Genomic DNA, 18,851 nt, shown 5'->3' with positions numbered 1-18,851 from the left:
TTTTCCTCGCGCATTTATCGGTGGTTGTGCGTCCAAACATATAAGGCGATTAGATATATTTAAGGGGACTGGAGAAAGCCCCCCCCCCCCCCCCCCCCCCAAAAAAAAAAAAAAAAAGAAAAAAAGAACTGGAAGAAATGAACGCCCTTTTTGGAATATTACATTCAAATTTGTGCCGTATTCTATTCATTTCCTGCTACTATGAGGGCGGCAGCAAAGAACCAAAAGCCCATTAAAAAGGTCGCGTGAAATAGCTTGAAATCTATGAAATATGAATCTATGAAATAGCTTTTTGTTGGAGCAATTCTTTTATTCTTTTACCACAGAAGCGGCTTTTTTTTTTTATCATCGTCTTCCTCAGACTTCCGTTTCACGGAAAGTATACGTCAACGCCCGACAACATAGGACAGCACACGTATATCACGTCGGCGTATGCGTTATAGTAGCCGTCTGGGCACTTATACCGCTACGGTCCCTGTAGAGCTACCGCACCAGCGCTGTAAACTAATTTACACCCTTAAGGGTGCATAAGGGTGCAGATTAGTTTACAGTGAGACGCGACGGCCACCGACTCTAAGGAATTACGCAACAACAAACGCTACGTAAATACACTCACCGCGACAAATATATACGCCGTCGAGCGCACCACCGTGTATTTAATAAACCGAATGGATTTATTTGACTCTCTCTCCCTCCCGTCTTACGGCGACTCGCACTATATATTCTCCGCTCAACGGCACTTGACCGTTGCAGAACCGAGTTGTAGGACGCGTTGTTCGTCGAACGCCAACGCTCTTTGAGAGGCACGTGTTTTTGCGCGAGAGTCCTTTATGGTGTCTGAAGGTTTCGATGCTGTGGTCGGTGTTATATGTCGAGCTGTGTCGCGTTCAAGTTCCCACGGCAGCCGTATTTCAGTGGGGGCGAAACGAAAGAGAGAGAGAGAGAGAAAGAGAGAAAGGAAAAGGAAAAAAAAAAAAAAAAACACCCCGTGTACCATGCTTTGGGTGCAGGCGTCAAAGAGCCCCGGGTGGTCAAAACTTATCCCGATCCAACCACTACGGCGTGCCTCATAATCACGTGGTAGTTTTCGGCACGCAAGAAAACCGCAATTTAATATATTTTTTTTCTGTCGCGTTCGTCTGCCGCCTGCGCGGGAAGTTCCAGACCGCGTTTGTCACCGGAATGCGCTGCACTTCCGTCGTCGAGATGCGCCCAAAATTTACTCTTCTTTCCGAAGTAATACACATTTCAACGCCATATATGATATAGAGTGCATATTTGGATACACCCTCTCCTGCTAGGACTTGTTTTCCGCAGTACTGTATAAAATGAATGAATGAATGAATGAATGAATAAATGTACTTGCAAACATACTTGTGGCTACTACTACTGTCACTATGGCACTCGGCGGCCGCCACTTCCGCGGTAAACTATAGCTTGGTTCAGAAATGAAATAATCCTAATTTTTTTTCTTTCTACCGTCCTTTTTTTACTTTTTTCTCGTACAATGTCCGACCTTCGGTGATAAAATTAATATTGTACTGCCGTGTTACAGATTTCTTCACAGAAATTAGTTACGAAATACGTTTCCCAAAATGTTATAAAACGCCACAACTGTAGCAGAAAATCACGCGATGATCGACCGCAGCGTCCTGTGTTGTTTGGAATGGAATGACCCTGTTATTTTCTCTTTATGAGCATTATCCTTCTGCCTAATACGCACCACTCATGCTGTCAGAACAAGTTCGCTATGCTACAGGCCTCGTGGAGCTTCGATGGCGTATGTTTCTAATGGCTCCAGAAACTTGAGGAATTTGCTTCGGGCTCACTACCGCTACCTATGCGTCTTACGGCGTTTACTGGCGATCGCAGCGTTCTTCTAAGAAATTTTTGATGACCAATTAGATAAATATTGTGCCCGAAAGTAGTGGGAGGCTCAATGGATGCGTACTTTATCGTCGAGATCTCTCGTTTTCCGCGTGCAACTTATGGAAGGCAAGCGACGTACGTTATCGCTGATAGCGCGCCGTAAGTTTGTTTTGAATCTGATAGCGTCGTAAATTTACGCAAATGCGCTGCGCTGAATGCACTAAGTATTTGCTGAACGGCGTGGTTCGACAGCAATACCAAATCAGTTGTTTTTTCATTCGTGTCTTCAGAAACGCGTAATATAGCAGTTTTTTATTTTTACTGTAAGATTTTTTTTTACACAAGCTTCTGAAAACAGGATATAGAATAAGTAATGAGTCTGCTGTCTAGCACGCAGGCGTTTTCTCTTTTGAGGCGTATATGATGCGCCGCCTTCGTGAGCGATTCTCTTGCTTTGCCTTTAAACGTGCCTCAAGTTCAAGTTTCTGTTGTAGATAAAATGAAGGTTCCGAATCGAAAATCCTGCATCTGAACCGCCAACGCCTGTACAGTTACCGTGAGAAGGACAGAGGCGCCGTGTTTCGCGAACATCTGATCACAAAGGCAAGTAATTAGAATGTTGAGCAAGTGGATTCTATACATCTAGACATGTACGTAGTGAATCCCAAATCAGTTCAGTGCAATTCTGCAAAGTGGATAGACGTTCGTGAGAGGGGAAAAATGTTAAACCGAGCAACATTGCTGCGCTAAAAAACACACCATTGTGGCTTAAATGTCGGAAAGCTCGGGTGAACGTGCTCTACTGTCTCCATTAATACACATCCATAAGAGCACTTGACATGCCCCTGTTTCAAATAGCTCTTACTTACATAATCAAGTTTGACTTCATTCATTACGCACAATTAAATATTCGAACGTTTCAATTAGCATTAGGATACGCGCATGCATGAGATAACTGCTAATAGGAGGACGTCATGGAGAGCCGGTAGACCACGTGGAAGCCAAGGCGAGGTAAATAATCGCCGCAAATCAATATGCGTTCACTTCTGTGCAATAGAATGCGACAACTTCGCCGCGCAATCTCTTCGGCTAAACCTTTTTATTAGTAACAAAAAAAAAAAAAGGAAACGATAACGAGAGTTTGGTGGAACTAAGAAGGCGGGCTCTTCGGATTGCAGGAGATCACAGATGGTGGTGTTCCCACTGCATGTGTACTGGCTCACCTGGCGTTGTAACGCCGCTCGAGCAGTCCGCTGGGCTTTCTGCTGGCGCGCTCGCCACATGCGGCCTTCGGGTCCCCATGGGTGAGACCGCAGAGGTTACACGGCGATGAAGGAGGCCTATATCATGTCCTCTACAAAGCATCTACAACACCTGCTGCGGAGAGGGTAGTTTTGTAAGAATGAATGATACTTTATTGAAATCGCGCATGGTAGGCTGCACGGTTGTTCTTGCGAATTAGTTTTCTACGTATAGGATCACTTTCTCAAACTTCAGGACAAGCCTGATTTAGAGTTGAAATACTAGAGCACTGTAGGTATAGCTGTCTCTGCTGCCTGTACCTTTGGGCCTTTGGACATCTGTTGTGCGTTGTAAGGTCTTGTGGTGTCGCGCATGACTGACTGATGGAACACGAATGTCCCTTGCAATGTTCACATTGCAATTTTTCTGCCAACCTGGTCGCGAGAAGACCTTCGAACACGTCTTGTGCGACTGTCCTCCATACAGTGTACAGAACCGATCGCTCGCAACTGCGCTAGCTAGCATTGACGGTAGACCACTGTCAGAACAAAACATTTTGAAACACGTACTGACCTCTCGAGCCGTCGCTGCAGAGGGCTACGAATGGATTGTTAATATTCTCTTGTCCAGGAATTTTGGATATTGCCCCTTCTGAAAAATGTTGAATTTCACCGCAATACACCAACGTAACTCAATGGGCAACATCTTTAAAAAATTATATTTCACAAGATTGGCTGAGTTTCAGCAAGTTTCATTTAGCAACGTCCAGAGGGTACTTCTTTCTAATAACGTGTGCATTTATCTTCGTTTTTGGTTACTATTACTATTTACTCTTACACATGAATTTACAGTACTTAAGGCTAACGCGGAATTAAATCCCGACTAAGTGTCATAGGTGCGTATATTATTAGAGGGAAGTACCCTCTCGACGTTGCTCACTCACACAAAAAAACTTGTTGAAACTAGGTCAATCTTTGGCAATAAAATTTTCGAAAGTGCTGCCCATTGAATTACACTGGTGTCTTGCGGCGAAGGTCAACAAATTTCCGAAGGGGCAATGTCCAAAATTTTGGGGTATGTAAGGGGCACAAGCCCCACTTTAGCAGTGACCAGTGGTGAAGTTATGAGCTGTAATCGTGTGCTGTGAACGGCAGTAATCGTGTGCATGTGCACTCTCTCTATTTTCTTTTTTTTCTACTTCTCCCTTCAACCCCCCTCCCAACCCCCACTGGAGGGTAGCAAACCGTACTTATTGTTCTGGTTAACCTAACTTGCCTGTCTCCTTCGTTTTGTCTTTCTCTTTCTGCCAACCAGTGATGGGGACAGAGCATCACTCTGCGCACCTCTGGAGAAGACTGCGATGTGTGCCTGTGCGGGCGATACCATAATAGGGTGAGGTCCGCTTCTCTTGCAACTGTATCGTAGCAGCTTAATTCTCACCTCCTTCGCGCTGTCGCAGACGAAACGAACGAACGCGATTTGGGCGATTAGACTGCGTCATGGTAACAATGTTTGATCAAGCAGCTTCAATGTTTGCGCTACAGTTTTAAATCGAAACTGTAGCATAAACATTGAAGTCAGGACGCTATTTCTCTAGCTCAGCTGTTTTCCCCTTATTTCTGCGTACATCTTTGGAGAGCCGGCATGGTTCGTGACGCGGATGCAAGTTGACACCCCCGTACCTCCACCGGGAATGGCGATTTCAGCGGTGGCTGCGTCTAGGAAGCGGACCGGCCTCCAGAGTGACACCGACGGCGATGACACCAGCGTCTACTCGCTCAGCAGTGAGGACTTCTCCGATGACGCTTTCGAGCTTGTGCGGAGCCGCAAGGCGAAACGAAGACACACCAGCAGGGCATCCATGTCTTCGAGTACGCCAACGGTAGGACCAACTCAGAATACCGTGGTCAGTACGATTCTATTTGTACCAGAACTCGCTACCGACAACCTGCGGCGACTCAACAGACAGTCTGTATCGGTGCAACTTGAAGCGGTGGCGCCAAATCAGGTAACAGACGTTAGAGTCAACACACGAAAAAATGTGTTGGCTATCGACGTCACACATGAGACTGCGCTGAGAAATTTGACTAAAGTTACAGAACTAGGCGGCGTTAAGATACGCTCGTACATCCCCCTGAACAGTGGTTCCACCACTGCTGTCATTTACGACGCGGACGTCTCCATCTCCAGCGCTGACTTGCCGATTCTAGTGAAGCCTGCCGTTGATGGCGTCGCCATAACACATGCGTATCGCCTCGGCATATCTCGCTGTGGGAAATTATTTTCAAGGGCGAGACCCACCCTTCGCACGTCAAGGTGGGCCACTTAGACACCCTGTCCGACCATTCATCCCAAGGCCACTGCAATGCCGCAATTGTATGAGGCTGGGACACGTGAGCGCCGTGTGCGAGAACACGAGAGCTTGCTCACGCTGCAGCGGGCCCCACGCTGCAGACTCTTGTGCAGCCGCGGTTCTCAAATGCACCAATTGCCTCGGGTACCATGATGCTTGCTCGAAGGACTGCCCCAAAATGAAGAAGGAAAAGGCGATCTTGAAGAAAATGGCGAGACACTATTCGTCTCGTCGGGAAGCTGTTGCGGCCGTTAGAAAGCGATGCTCCCGACGCCTTCGGACTTGAAAGAACGCTGATGCCTCTGCGAAGAGTACGCCCTATCTGACACCACCTCCTCCTCTGCCCTGTAGGCCTGGCGCAGTTCAATCTAAATCTGACAAGGTCATGGCGGAGAACAATACAACTTGGTCCGCACTACTAAAGCAACGGCCAGAGCCAGAACAACAGCGGAAGTCAAAACCGAAGCCGCAGCCGATGCGACAGCCGATGCCACAGTCGGTGGCACAGCCGATGCCGGAGCCACATCAAATGATACAGCTGCACACGGCTGTAGAGTGCACATCGCGGGTTCCTGACAAATTGCCCGAAGAAGACCGGCAAGTGGTTATGATGCTCCGGTCTCTGATGAATGCTTTTCGAATGCTCTTGAATAACTTGCACACTCCGTCAGCGCGAAGTGCAATGCAAGTGCTGGATGCTCTCAATTCAGTACTTGCAACTCTTGAGTAAGCATCATGGCTCACTCGCATCATTCTATTCGCACTGAAGTCAAAAAGGCTGGGGTTTAAACTAACAATATACTGCCACGCACTGCAACATACTGCTGACGCCCACCGGCTCCTTGGTCTTTACTGGTGACTTCAACGTGCATCACCAGCTATGGGGAAGCACCAAGGTTAGCTTCAGATAGCAGAATGACGGCGGCCTAACGTATCGGTGGAGCACTTCCTTGGACTTGACTGATTTCCAGGCGCTTTGCTGCGTGCACACACAGAGTTCCCTCTATCCCACTTTCCTCTTTCTGTTCCCCTTTCCCTTCCCCCAGTGTAGGGTAGCAAACAGGAAGCTCGCCTGGTTGACCTCCCTGCCTTTCCTCTCTTTGCTATCTCTCTCTTTCTGTCTCTTTAAAGTGAAGATTTCTTTGCCCCTTCCTTCGACTTTCCCACTGCTGCTGCCGCTGTGGGCTGCTGTCACGCGCACCGCGTCGGGGAGTGGTTCAAAGCGTGTATATACATGACAGCGCGAGTAAGAGAGAAAAGGCGAAGGCAGAAACTCGTTTTCACCCCACCACGGATGAATGGGTTATGAGCGTCCCCTTTGGAACGGGGCGGTGGGTTGCGCCACTAAGCTCTTGCTAACATACTGCCTAATGTCCTACTTAGGTTAAGCAATAATAAAAAAAAAACACGATGAACTCCCACAACCACATTTTGTGATCCCCTATTGTGAACTGTGCTTTTGTACGTGTCCGTTTTTTGTCGTTTCCCTACTTTTCTTCCACCAATCCTCCAATCGCCTCTTACTAATCCCTATTGCGGACTTGTTTACTTTTCCACTGCTCTCGCTGAACCCAAGGGCTTCAATGAGGCCAGTGGTGCCTAAATCAACCGCTTGGTAGGCGTCTTCACATTCTAATCAAGCATGTTCCATAGTTTCCCTAGCTTCACCGCAGCAAGCACATGCTTCTTCTTCCTTGTTATATCTCGCTTTATAGGTGCGTGTTCTAAGGCATCCCGATCTCGCTTCCAAAAGGAATGAGCTTCCCTTTGAGTTATCATAAATTATTTCTTTCCTGATTTCGTTTTTTCCTCTTAAGTAGTTACTCATGGCAGGTTTCTTTTCTATTGCCGCCACCCATGAGGTTATTTCAGCCTCTCTGACTTTCCGCTTGAGCTTCTTTGTTGCTGTGTTGCCCACCCTACAGGCCGCATATTTGCTGGTAAGCTTCCTAGATCTCTTACTCCACTGTGAATCAATGTTTTTCACGTACAGATACCTGAACACTCTCCCAGCCCATTTACTTTCTTCCATATTCATCAGTCATTCTTTATACTCAATTTTACTGTGAGCTTTCCTCACTTCTCGACAACGGCCCTACGAAGACGCAGCAGCGACAGAACCTGTGTAGGCTCGTGCACAACCACGCCGGATCGGAAGAGAACCTCCTCCGAGAAATTCAGAAGAAGCTGTGAGGCGACCCACCCGTGAATACGACGGCACATGACAAAGTTTACGGTGGGAAACCAAACCCCGACCTTGACCAACAACCCTTCACGCATGCTGAACTCTCTGCAGCACTATCGACGCTCACCAGAAACACCAGCCCGGGCAAAGATCGGATCACGAACAAGCATCTTCGGAACCTTCCGCAGCACGCTACCGCAGCCCTGCTCCAGTACTTCAATGCATGCTGGGAGAAAGGAAAGCTACCGGCTGCCTGGAAGCACTCGGAGATTAGCATGATCCCCAAACCAAATAAACAGCTCAGCATCGAGAATTTGCGCCCAATTTCCCTTACCTCGTGCGTAGGGAAACTTTTCGAGCATACGATTCACAACCGGCTAACCTCGTACCTCGAAGACAATGGATATTTTCCAAACACTGTTTGGTTTCAGGCAGAACCTGTCAACGCAAAATGTCTTCCTTCTACTCAAGGAAGACCTCATTGACCACCTGAGTACCAGAAGCAAATCATCGATTTTAGCCATCGACGTAAAGGGAGCTTTTGACAACGTCAGTCACGAAGCTATCCTCTGCAACCTCGAAGACCTGGGCTGCGGTTCTCGGACATACGACTATGTCAGGAATTTCCTCACGGGCAGCACGGCCACAGTTGGAATATACAACCTGCGCAGCGACAGCTTCCGACTACCGAGCAAAGGCACGAATCAACCAGCCCCATTGAATACACTGCAAACTATGTCTCGCGCAGTGCCTTGGTGCCAGATGTCTTGTCAGTGATCACATCTCATATGTTCTGCTTTATTGCCACGTACCGTGCTTATATGTACATGTTTGTCATTATTTATTGGCATCCCCTTTGAGACACGGCGGTGACAAATAGTCACCTAGACTGCTTTAGTTAATCAGGTATGTTATACATGCTTTTAGTTCTAGAATTTTTGCATACATATTCTTAATCTCTCTTTTTTATTCCTCAAAACTTCTCTGTCTACCTGGTGCCGCTACCTATGCCTGTAACAGGTACTATTGTATCAATATCTTCCGTGCTTTTCTTCCCCACCAATACTCTAAATGTCTCTTGCTTGCACTGACCCGCCTGATACTTCCAGCCAATTTAAATCCAAGCGTCTCTGGAAGATGTGATGTGTGATTTGTTATAAACGTCATCCCAGCATTCGAGCCTTTCGCGCTACATGAAAGCTGCAGTCATGAGGGAAGTCAAATTTACTCCTTTATTGGCACAAATATTTAACAATATATTTTTCTGTAAAATTACGGGAAATAAATGAACAGTTAATTTAAGTAAAATTATAGAAAACCAAGTTTGAAAATACAAGAGAACAGGAAAGATATTTAACAAAAAATTATCATACTTTCTATTTTTTAACAAAATCTTTTTCAAAGTGTAGAAATCATTCGTGCATGGACGCGAAGTATTCCGAAATGACATAATATTTGGTTGCGCGGCTATATTACAAACGTGGCGATTCTACATTGCGGTCTCAAGTATTCATGCGTAGGGAGTGTTTTCATTAGTAACATCTTGATGAGGGCTGGTTGGTTCATATCTAGAACTGAGGTTAAACAGCGCGAATAAAACAAGGACACAAGGAAACAAATACCACAGACAAGCGCTGACTGCCAATTGGAAGTTTAATTGAAGTTCACCAGCCATTTATACCTTTTTCAGCATAGGCATGCGTACACCAGTCGCAAAAACATCTGCAAATCATCAACATCATAATCTTTCATCCAAAAATGCTATTTATTTTCCAGACAAGGTAAGAGAGGGAGTGCTTACACATTTATCTCCTTCCTTTTTAATGTGATAAGCCTCTATTATTTTCCTTTCCCTCTTACCTTTTCCTTTCCCTATGAATTTTTTTTTCAAATATGGGAGTGCAGTGACACTTGTTACAGTTTCCTCCTAAATGACTCCCATAGCCATTCTTTAGGTTACTGCTGTGCTAACGAGCTCTTTCATTGAAACACTGTCCCGTTTGACCTATATAAGTTTTTCTACAGCTGAGCGGTATCCGATAGATAACGTGGCGCCTGCACTCAGTGAAACGGGATTTATGATTTGTGGTGCACAGGGGCATTTCGCGCTTTTTCATACGAATACATATCAAGGAAAGCTTGCACGTGGCACTGAAAAGCAAATTAATATTATGTCTATTGTAAACTTTCTTTACAATGTTATGACAACTTGTGTAAGTATCGCGCTATCTGATTTAAAAAACTTTGATAGCATGCTCACACGACTTGCTAAGTGCTGCCTTAATGCACGAGGTTGCTATGCCTCTCTTAATCAATGTAGAGCGCGCGCTGTCGTAGCACGTGGTGCCATACTTACACAAGTAGTCATAACATTCTAAAGAAAGTTTCCAATAGCCATAATATTAATTTGCTTTTCAGTGCCACGTGCAAGCTTTCCTTGATATGTAATCGTATGAAAAAGCGTGAAATGCTCCTGTGCACCACAAATCATAAATCCCGTTTCACTGAGTGCAGGCGCCACGTTATCTATCGGATACCGCTCAGCTGTGGAAAAACTTATATAGGTCAAACGGGACAGTTTCAATGAAAGACCTAGTCAGCACAGCAGTAACCTAAAGAATGGCTATGGGAGTCATTTAGGAGGAAACTGTAACAAGTGTCACTGCACTCCCATATTTGAAAAAAAAAACAAAAACAAAACAAAATTCATAGGGAAAGGAAAATGTAAGGGGAAAGGGAAACAATACAGGCTTATCACATTAGAAAGGAAGGAGATAAATGTGTAAGCACTCCCTCTCTTACCTTGTCTGGAATATAAATAGCATTTTTGGATGAAAGATTATGATGTTCATGATTTGCAGATGTTTTTGCGACTGGTGTATACGCATGCCTATGCTGAAAAAGGTATAAATGGCTGGTGAATTTCAAATAAACTTCCAATTGGCAGTCAGCGCTCGTCTGTGATGTTTGTTTCCTTGTGTCCTTGTTTTATTTGCACTGTTTAACCTCAGTTCTAAAAGGAGTGTTTTCGTTAACTCAGTTTTTTTTTTCATCCCGTTCAACGTTTGAGTTTCTGTTTGGGCACACGATAGCAAAAGCATGCGCCTGGATTTCACTTCGAGGCGTGTTGTGAGGCTTTTACTACATGCCCAGCGTTGGAAAAATTCGGGTTCTTGGTGAGTCTACCTAAGAGTTATTCAGAGCTTCGAACGGTGGTCGCGCCACGAGAGCCCCGTCACAAACTCCACGCGGAGAAGCGCTTTGCTATGCGTATAGGTACAAAGTGGTTTTTGCGTATAATTTCCATGACGCTCATGTACTCAAGCGGGGAATGTGCCATGTTTGAAAATCCAAATGTGCGGTGCCGCGCAAGAGTGTGCCGTGAAACCTAGTTCCGATGTGCATACCTGCCAAAACAGCAACGTAATTACTCTCCTTTCGCAACGAATAGCCTTTTTCTGACAGACAAGAGCTAGAATTTGGGGGGGGGGGGCGCCCGTCGATCATTGAACACGCTGGAGTCGTTGACGTGTAGCCGTGAAGTCTGGTGTGCCTTGTTGACGTCGCCATCACTTTGGCCAGCTCCGGCATTTTTCAAATGGTGTCGCAAAAAATGAGAGGGAAAAAAACAACCAGACTGACAGCGTGGAAAGACTCGCCTTCTAAATGTAACGTGGTCTGCTGTAGACTGCTGTGGTCAGCGACTGGAAGACGGCTCCATTGCGCCTTCCTTATCTTTCCAAACGCGCTCGAAGAGGCGAGAGGAACCTGAGACTCCCCCCCGTTGTGAATGAACGTAAAACCGCCGTACTCTTTGAGCACGGTGCTTTAGCCATGGCCTGAGTATTTGCTTACGCGGCCTTCTCGATGCTCGTCCCGCGATCAGATGGTGTGGCAAGCCGACACGCCACGGCGTCCCCGAAAACAAGCTCATGATTTATTATAGAGGAAGCCTCTGTCAAGGAAGCTGTGCTTTACGGAACGCAGGGCATTTGCTAAGAGCGCATCTTCACGAAAAAAAAGAATAAGGAAGAGATGATAGGCAAGAAGAAAACGTTATCTTTGAAACCTGTTTTGTTTATAACTAGTTGCGTCCGATGAAACGTGCTCGGCCACACTTCACAAAATACGAAACAAATTGTATGTCTGACGCTAACCCGTCGGAACTGGTTTACGCATATCAGATTCCTTACTCCTTTCTAGACTAAATGCATGAACGCCCATTCTATGCAACATCGCTACCTCCGCGCGTACTTAGTTAATCTGTTATAGTTTTCGAAGTTTACAAATAGCGGCAAACAATTGACATAATTCTGCAGCGATTCACTCTTGGATCTTTCTTGATTGTAATATAATGTATTAAAAATTACATTCTGGGGTTTTACGTGCTGAAAACACAATATGGTTATGAGGCACGACCTCATGGGGGCACTCCCAATTAATTTTGGCGACCTTGGGTTCTTTATGGTGCACCTAAATGTAAGTACGCGGGTGTTTTTTTTGCGTGTCGCCCTCACGGAAATGCAGCCGCCGCGGCTTGGATTGAACCCACGACCTCTAGCTCTAGCGCAATGCCATATCCACCAAGATACCACGGCGGTTGTCGTTTATGAGGAAACTGCGCTAACGAACCGCGCGAAAAATCACATTTTCTTCTGCAATGTAACTTTCATTGTCTGTAATTGGTGTAGGGGGTGAGTGCGGGGCGGAAGGGAGGGTACAATGCAACTTGCGTTTCAGAAATAAGGGTGAATTAAACTCAATTGAGCGTTAACATAACATTCAATTTGGACTGAAGGAGAGTGTGTGAAAGCTTTATGTGGTGGGTGTATACAATTCGAATTGAAGCGTAATAAGAGCAACACATATGTAGAGTGTAACTTTCCTGGCTTTAAGTTTGTTTATTGGTGTCGATTTCTGTTTTGAAAGATGTAGTCTTGCATGACGAGGCCCGTAGGATTAATGAGTGCCTCGACTTGACTATAAAATGAAAGAACGTGGCACTCATGCTTGTAGGTGTCTACATTTCGCCTTCGAGTCGATTTGACAACGCAAGGCTAAGTGCCATTTTAAGAGCGACACCTGGATCATGGATTATTACCGGCGATTTCAGTGCGCATCATCCGCTATCGGGGAGCTTAAAGATGGATTGCGAGGAAGACGTGTATTATGCTTCGCGTAGGACCATGAACTCTGCTGCTTGAATAACGGCAGTCCAAATTTTCTGCGGGGATTGACATACAGTAGCTGCCTGGCCTATTGTTTCAAGATGCTCCAGTGCCAGTGTGAAATGCTTTCCGGACAACGAAACGCATGGTAGTGACCACGTTCCAACATATGCTAAAATAGACGGCATACGCAAGTCACACTTTACCACAGTTCTTCATCACATCGACTGCTTAAATACACGTTGCTCATGGAGAAGAATTGCCAAAAGATCCAGCATTGTCTACCTGGCAACATCGAGGAGCTAATTAACGGTGCTGTTAAAAAAGCCACAGGAGCTCTCAGGCTTATTCCTAAATTTTCTGAATTCGAAGCAGAATTGGAGCTCCTTTTAGCAATTCGCCGTCGTGCGGAACGAAGGTACAGGCGCGCCAAGTCCATCTGCGACTTAAGAGAGGCGAGACGCATACAGAAGAAGATCCAGCGTCGGATCAACTCCCTGCAGTCTCTAAGATGGAAAACTTTCTGTGATTCTCTTGATCCACATAAACCCCTGTCACATATATGGAGAACGGTGCGCGGTCTTCGAACATTACCGCAACAACGCCACCACTTGAAATGCGTGGCTCTCTGGCATGGTCGCCGAGTAATCGACGTAGCGGAGGACTTCTGTTTAAATAATGCTGGTGAACCGTCTTTGTTCCCGCACATGATCCCGAAGACGATCCAATCTCGCGGGATTCTCGTATGGACAATCCGTTTTGCATCTAGGAGCTGCAAGCGGTGTTGGCAGCGTGCAGACGTTCCACATCGCCTGGGCCTGATGGAATTACATACGCAGCTCTTGGCAACCTCGGTGAAACGCCCGGTACGCTCTTCTAGACGTGTGTAACAGTTCATGACGTGAAGCAGTGGCTCCTGCTGCATGGAAGTCCAGCCGCCTTGTGCCTCTACTGAAACCAGGCAAATCACCCTGTGGACGTGGCGTCTTATCGTCCCATTGCTCTTGGCTGTTGTCTAGGAAAGGTGATTGAGAGGATATTGCTGACGCGTCATAGCGGTATTTCTAGAACACTACAAGATACACCTGACGCTATGGCAGGCTTCCTACGCGGACGCTCTTCTATAGACGACGTCATAGGCCTTGTCTTGTCTGTTCAGCACGAAAAAAGCACAAGTGGACTGTCAGCGGCGATGTTCCTGGACTTTAAAGATGTTTATGACAACGTAACCCATCGAGCCATCCTGGACGCCGTGGGCGATGTCAGCCTGGTGACCTTGTTTTTCGATGGACATTCAGCTACTTGAAGGACAGGTCGTTCTTTGTGCAAACAGAGGATGGTGCGTCATCGCAACACACCTACCGTGGCGTACCAGAAGGCGGAGTCTTGAGCCCCACTCTATTCTACCTCGGGCTCATCGACCTGGTTCATGTCCTTCTGTAATCCGTCCATGTGTCGATCTATGCAAACGTGCAAACGATATATGCATTTGGTCATCACGAGTGACGCGTCCCCAAGTGTGCGCCAGGTTGCAAAAAGGGGCCACACTAACATAAGGTTACCTTCGAGCACGAGGTCTGGAGGTGTCCTCCGAGAAGTGCTATATGGTCTGCTCGTGCAATGTAATGAGATCAAAAGTTGTGAATTAATGGACAGCATATTACCTACGAGAAGACGCACCGCTTTCTAGGAGTGATAATAGATCGAGACCTATCCTGGAGCCCTCATGTCTCCTACCTAAGAAGGTGACTAGTCATGATAACCTATGTGCTCAGGTTTCTAGCAGGAAAGTCATGGGGTGCCTCTGTGAGTGCGATGCTCCAACTCTATAACGCACTGTTCCTGGGTCTCCTCCTCCTCCTCATCATCATCAGCCAGTTTTATGTCCACTGCGGGACGAAGGCCCCTGCCTGCGATCTCCAATTACCCCTGCACTGCGGCAACCGATTCCAACTAGCGCTCACAAATTTCCTAATTTCGTCGCACCACCTAGTCTTCTGCCGTCCTCGACTGTGTTTCCCTTCTCTTGGTATCCATTCTGTAACCCTAATGGTCCAGCGGTTATCTGGCCGGCGCATTACATCACCTGCCCAGCTCCATTTCTTTCTGTTGATGTCAATTAGAATATCATCTATACTCGTTTGCTTTCTGATGCAAACCGCCCTCTTTCTGTCTCTTAGCGTTATGCCAAGCAATCTTCGTTCCATCGCTTTTTGCGGGGTCCCTAACTTCTTCTCAAGCTTCTTTGTCAGTCTCCAAGTCTCTGCCCCATATGTCAGCACTGGTAAAATGCATTGTTTGCACACTTTCCTTTTCAATGACAATGGTAAGCTTCCAGTCAGGAGCTGACAATGTCTGCCGCATGCGATCAAACCCATTTTTATTCTTCTATGAATTTCCTTCTCATGATCAGGGTTCCCTGTGATTAAATGACCTAGGTAAACGTACTGCTCCACAGACTCTACAGGCTGACTGGCGATCCTGAACTCTTGTTCATTAGCCCGGCTATTCATCACCATCTTTGTTCTTCTGCATATTAATCATCCACCCCACTCTTATACTCTCTCTGTTAAGGTCCTCAATCATTTGTTGTAACTCGTCTGCATCGTTGCTGAATAGAACAATGTCATCGGCAAACCGAAGGTTGCTGAGATATTCGCCATCGATCCTTACTCTTAAGCCTTCCCAGTTTAATAGCTTGAATACTTCTTCCAAGCACGCAGTAAATAGCTGTGGAGAGATTGTGTCTCCCTGTATGAACCCTTTCTTTATAGGTATCTTCCTGCTTTTCTTGTGTAGAATTAAGGTAGCTGTAGAGCTTCTGTAGATATTTTCAAAATATTTAAATAAGCATTTTGTACTCCTTGATAACGTAATGCCTCTATGACTGCTGGCATCTCTACTGAATCAAATGCCTTTTCATAATCAATGAAAGCCATATAGAGAGGCCTATTGTACTCTGCTAATTTCTCGATAACCTGATTAACGACATGGATGTGATCCATTGTAGAGTATCCCTTCCTGAAGCCAGCCTGTTCCCTTGGTTGATTAAAGTCCAGTGTTGCCCTTGTTCTATTGGAGATTATTATGGTAAATATTTTATATAATACTGGGAGTAAGCTAATGGTCCCATAATTTGTCAATTCTCTAACGTCTCCTTTTTTGTGGATTAGTATAATGTCTGCATTCTTCCAGTTTTCTGGGACCCTTGCAGTCGATAGACACTTCGTATAAAGAGCAGCCAGTTTTCCAAGCATTATGTCTCCTCCATCTTTGATTAAATCGACTGTTATTCCACCTTCTCCTCCCGCTCTTCATCGTTTCATGTCTTGCAGGGCCCTTCTGACCTCATCGCTAGTTATAGGAGAGTTTCTGTATCCTGTTCATACAGAGAGAGATAGAGAGAATGAAGAGGAAAGGCAGGGAGGTTAACCAGATATGAGTCTCCGGTTTGCTACCCTACACTGGGGATGGGGGATAGGGGTTAGAAAGATGACAGAGAGGAAAACGCAAAAAAAAAAACGAACGCGCACACATGGAGACACACACACAAAAGGCGTTCCAGTTAAAGTTGTTCACACAGGCCGGTAGATCGCAAGAAGCGCAAAAGCGCTTGCACGGCCTTCTTCTGTCACGGTAGGTCCTTTCGATGTTGCAGAATTCTTTTTTCGGATAGCGGTTGGTCGTCCAGCTGGTCAAGTTCGTGGCTAAGGCATGCCCTCTGTGGACTGTACTGCGGGCAGGTGCACAAAATATGGCCAATTGATTCTTCATGGCCGCAGTGGTCACAGGTTGGGGTGTCGGTCATCCCTATGCGGAAGGCATAGGCTTTAGTAAAGGCAACGCCCAACCAAAGTCGATATAAAAGCGTGGCGTCTCTACGGCGAAGCTGTGATGGCGCTCGAAGACTTAATGTTGGATCAAGTGAGTACAGTCGCGGATTTCTTAAATGTGGCTCATTCCATTGCGACGCGGTGCACTGCCGAGCAAGTAGGCGGAGCTTCCGTGCCGCGTCAGTTCTAGAAAGAGGAATTGGGACGTGGCGCTCCTCAGTATGGGCTGAGCGGGCAGCGTGATCCGCCCGTTCATTGCCGATAATGCCGCAGTGACTTGGAAGCCACTGAAAGGTTATTTCGTGGCCTGCATCACTTATATGGTGTAATGTCTCTGTAATATGGAATATTAGTTGTTCGTGTGGTCCGCGTCGTAAATGTGACAGTAGAGACTGCAGTGCCGCCTTCGAATCGCAGAATATTGTCCACCTGTGTGGTAGTTCATCACTAATGCGATGAAGGGCAGTAAAGAGCGCTGCGAGCTCTGCTGCCGTCGATGTTGTCGCGTGGGGCGTCTTAAATTTGATTGTTGTAGCTTTCGCTGGTATGACGATTGCCGCCGCGGAGCTGCTTGGAAGGACAGATCCATCAGTGTAAATATGCGTAGAGTCACGGTAGTTCTCGTACAAATATAGTAGCGTGAGCTGTCTAAGGGCTGGTGATGACAGAGCAGCTTTTTTCGAGATACCAGGTATTGCGCGGTTGATTTTTGGCTGAGCGAGGCACCATGGAGGGATCGAAGGTCTCGCAGCCGGAGTGAAACAAGCTGGCAATGATTCATCATATGCAGTTATCGTTTGGCTGAAAGATGTGTGTGGCCTGTCCGCTGGTAGAGAGGCTAAATGGTGACGAGGAGTCCTGGCTAGATGCCTTATATGGGTCCTGAGTACTTCAATTTCAATGTGGGTCTTGACAAGGTGGTCTCTAGCGATTGCTATCGTAGCCACTGTTGAAGCACTCTGAGGCAGGTCTAGACAGATCCGGAGCACTTGACCCTGAAGACTTTGTATTGTGCGTAGATTCGTTTTGCCTGTGTTGTTTATTGCTGGCAAGCTGTATCGCAGAAATCCCAGAAAAAGCACCCTGTACAGTTGTAACATGGCACTAGGCGACATTCCCCAGGTCTTGCCAGCGAAAAACGAACAGGTGGCAGATGCCTGTCAACCGTTTTTTCACGTAAGATATGTGTGGGCTCCATGACAAGTCCCTGCCGATTGACACCTAGAAACTTGTACGATCGGACCCGTCGTATTATTTGGCCATTTATCGTTACACTGTAGTTTGCCATGGGTTTGCGCGTAAATGGCACTAGTGCGCATTTCTCGGAGGAAATTTCCTGGCCTCGATTACGGAGGTAGATAGCAGTTTGTGTGGTGGCTCTGTGAATTCTCGCTCGCAACTGTAGGCGTGTTACTGCAGATGTCCATATGCAGATGTCATCCGCGTACATTGATAGCCTGACTGTGGTTGGCACGTGCTCAAGGAGAGCAATTAGTGTTAGATTAAATAACACGGGGCTAAGTACACCGCCCTGGGGGACGCCGCGGCAGCTATAATGTAGAGAAGTATGGCCTTCCTCGGTGCTTACAAAGAAGGATCGCATGGATAGATAGCTCCGTATCCATTGAAACATCCGACCACCCACTCCTACCTCTGGGAGAGCAGAGAGGATGGCTTCATGCGTAACGTTGTCATACGCCCCTTTAACGTCGAGGAATAAGGATGCGCAGAGACGCTTACGGCGTTTCTCATGTTGAATGTAGGTCACCAGGTCGACGACGTTATCGATCGATGATCGACCACGTCGGAAGCCCGCCATGGCATCTGGGTAGGTGTTGTGGTACTCCAAGTACCACTCCAGGCGTCCTAGGACCATCCTCTCCATTACTTTGCCCACACAGCTCGCCAAAGCGATCGGGCGATATGATGAGAGCTCCAACGGCGACTTGCCAGGCTTCAGCAGTGGAACAAGGCGACTTGTCTTCCAGGTTGTTGGTAGCGTGCCATTTCTCCAAGATTCATTGTACACCTCAAGAAGACCCCTCTCGCTCGCTCCCCCAGGTGACACAGAGCTCGGTAGGAAATTCCGTCAGGTCCTGGCGCTGATCCTGTTCATAACTTTTTAACGGAAGTGTCCTGACTCCTCTGGGTACTGTACAGGTCAGTATAGAATTATTCCGTTGTTATTTTCTATATCGTCA

This window comes from Dermacentor andersoni, chromosome 1 (assembly GCF_023375885.2).
Source record: "Dermacentor andersoni chromosome 1, qqDerAnde1_hic_scaffold, whole genome shotgun sequence".
In the NCBI taxonomy this organism is placed as follows: Eukaryota; Metazoa; Arthropoda; class Arachnida; order Ixodida; family Ixodidae; genus Dermacentor; species Dermacentor andersoni.
This window is presented reverse-complemented; position numbering follows the sequence as displayed.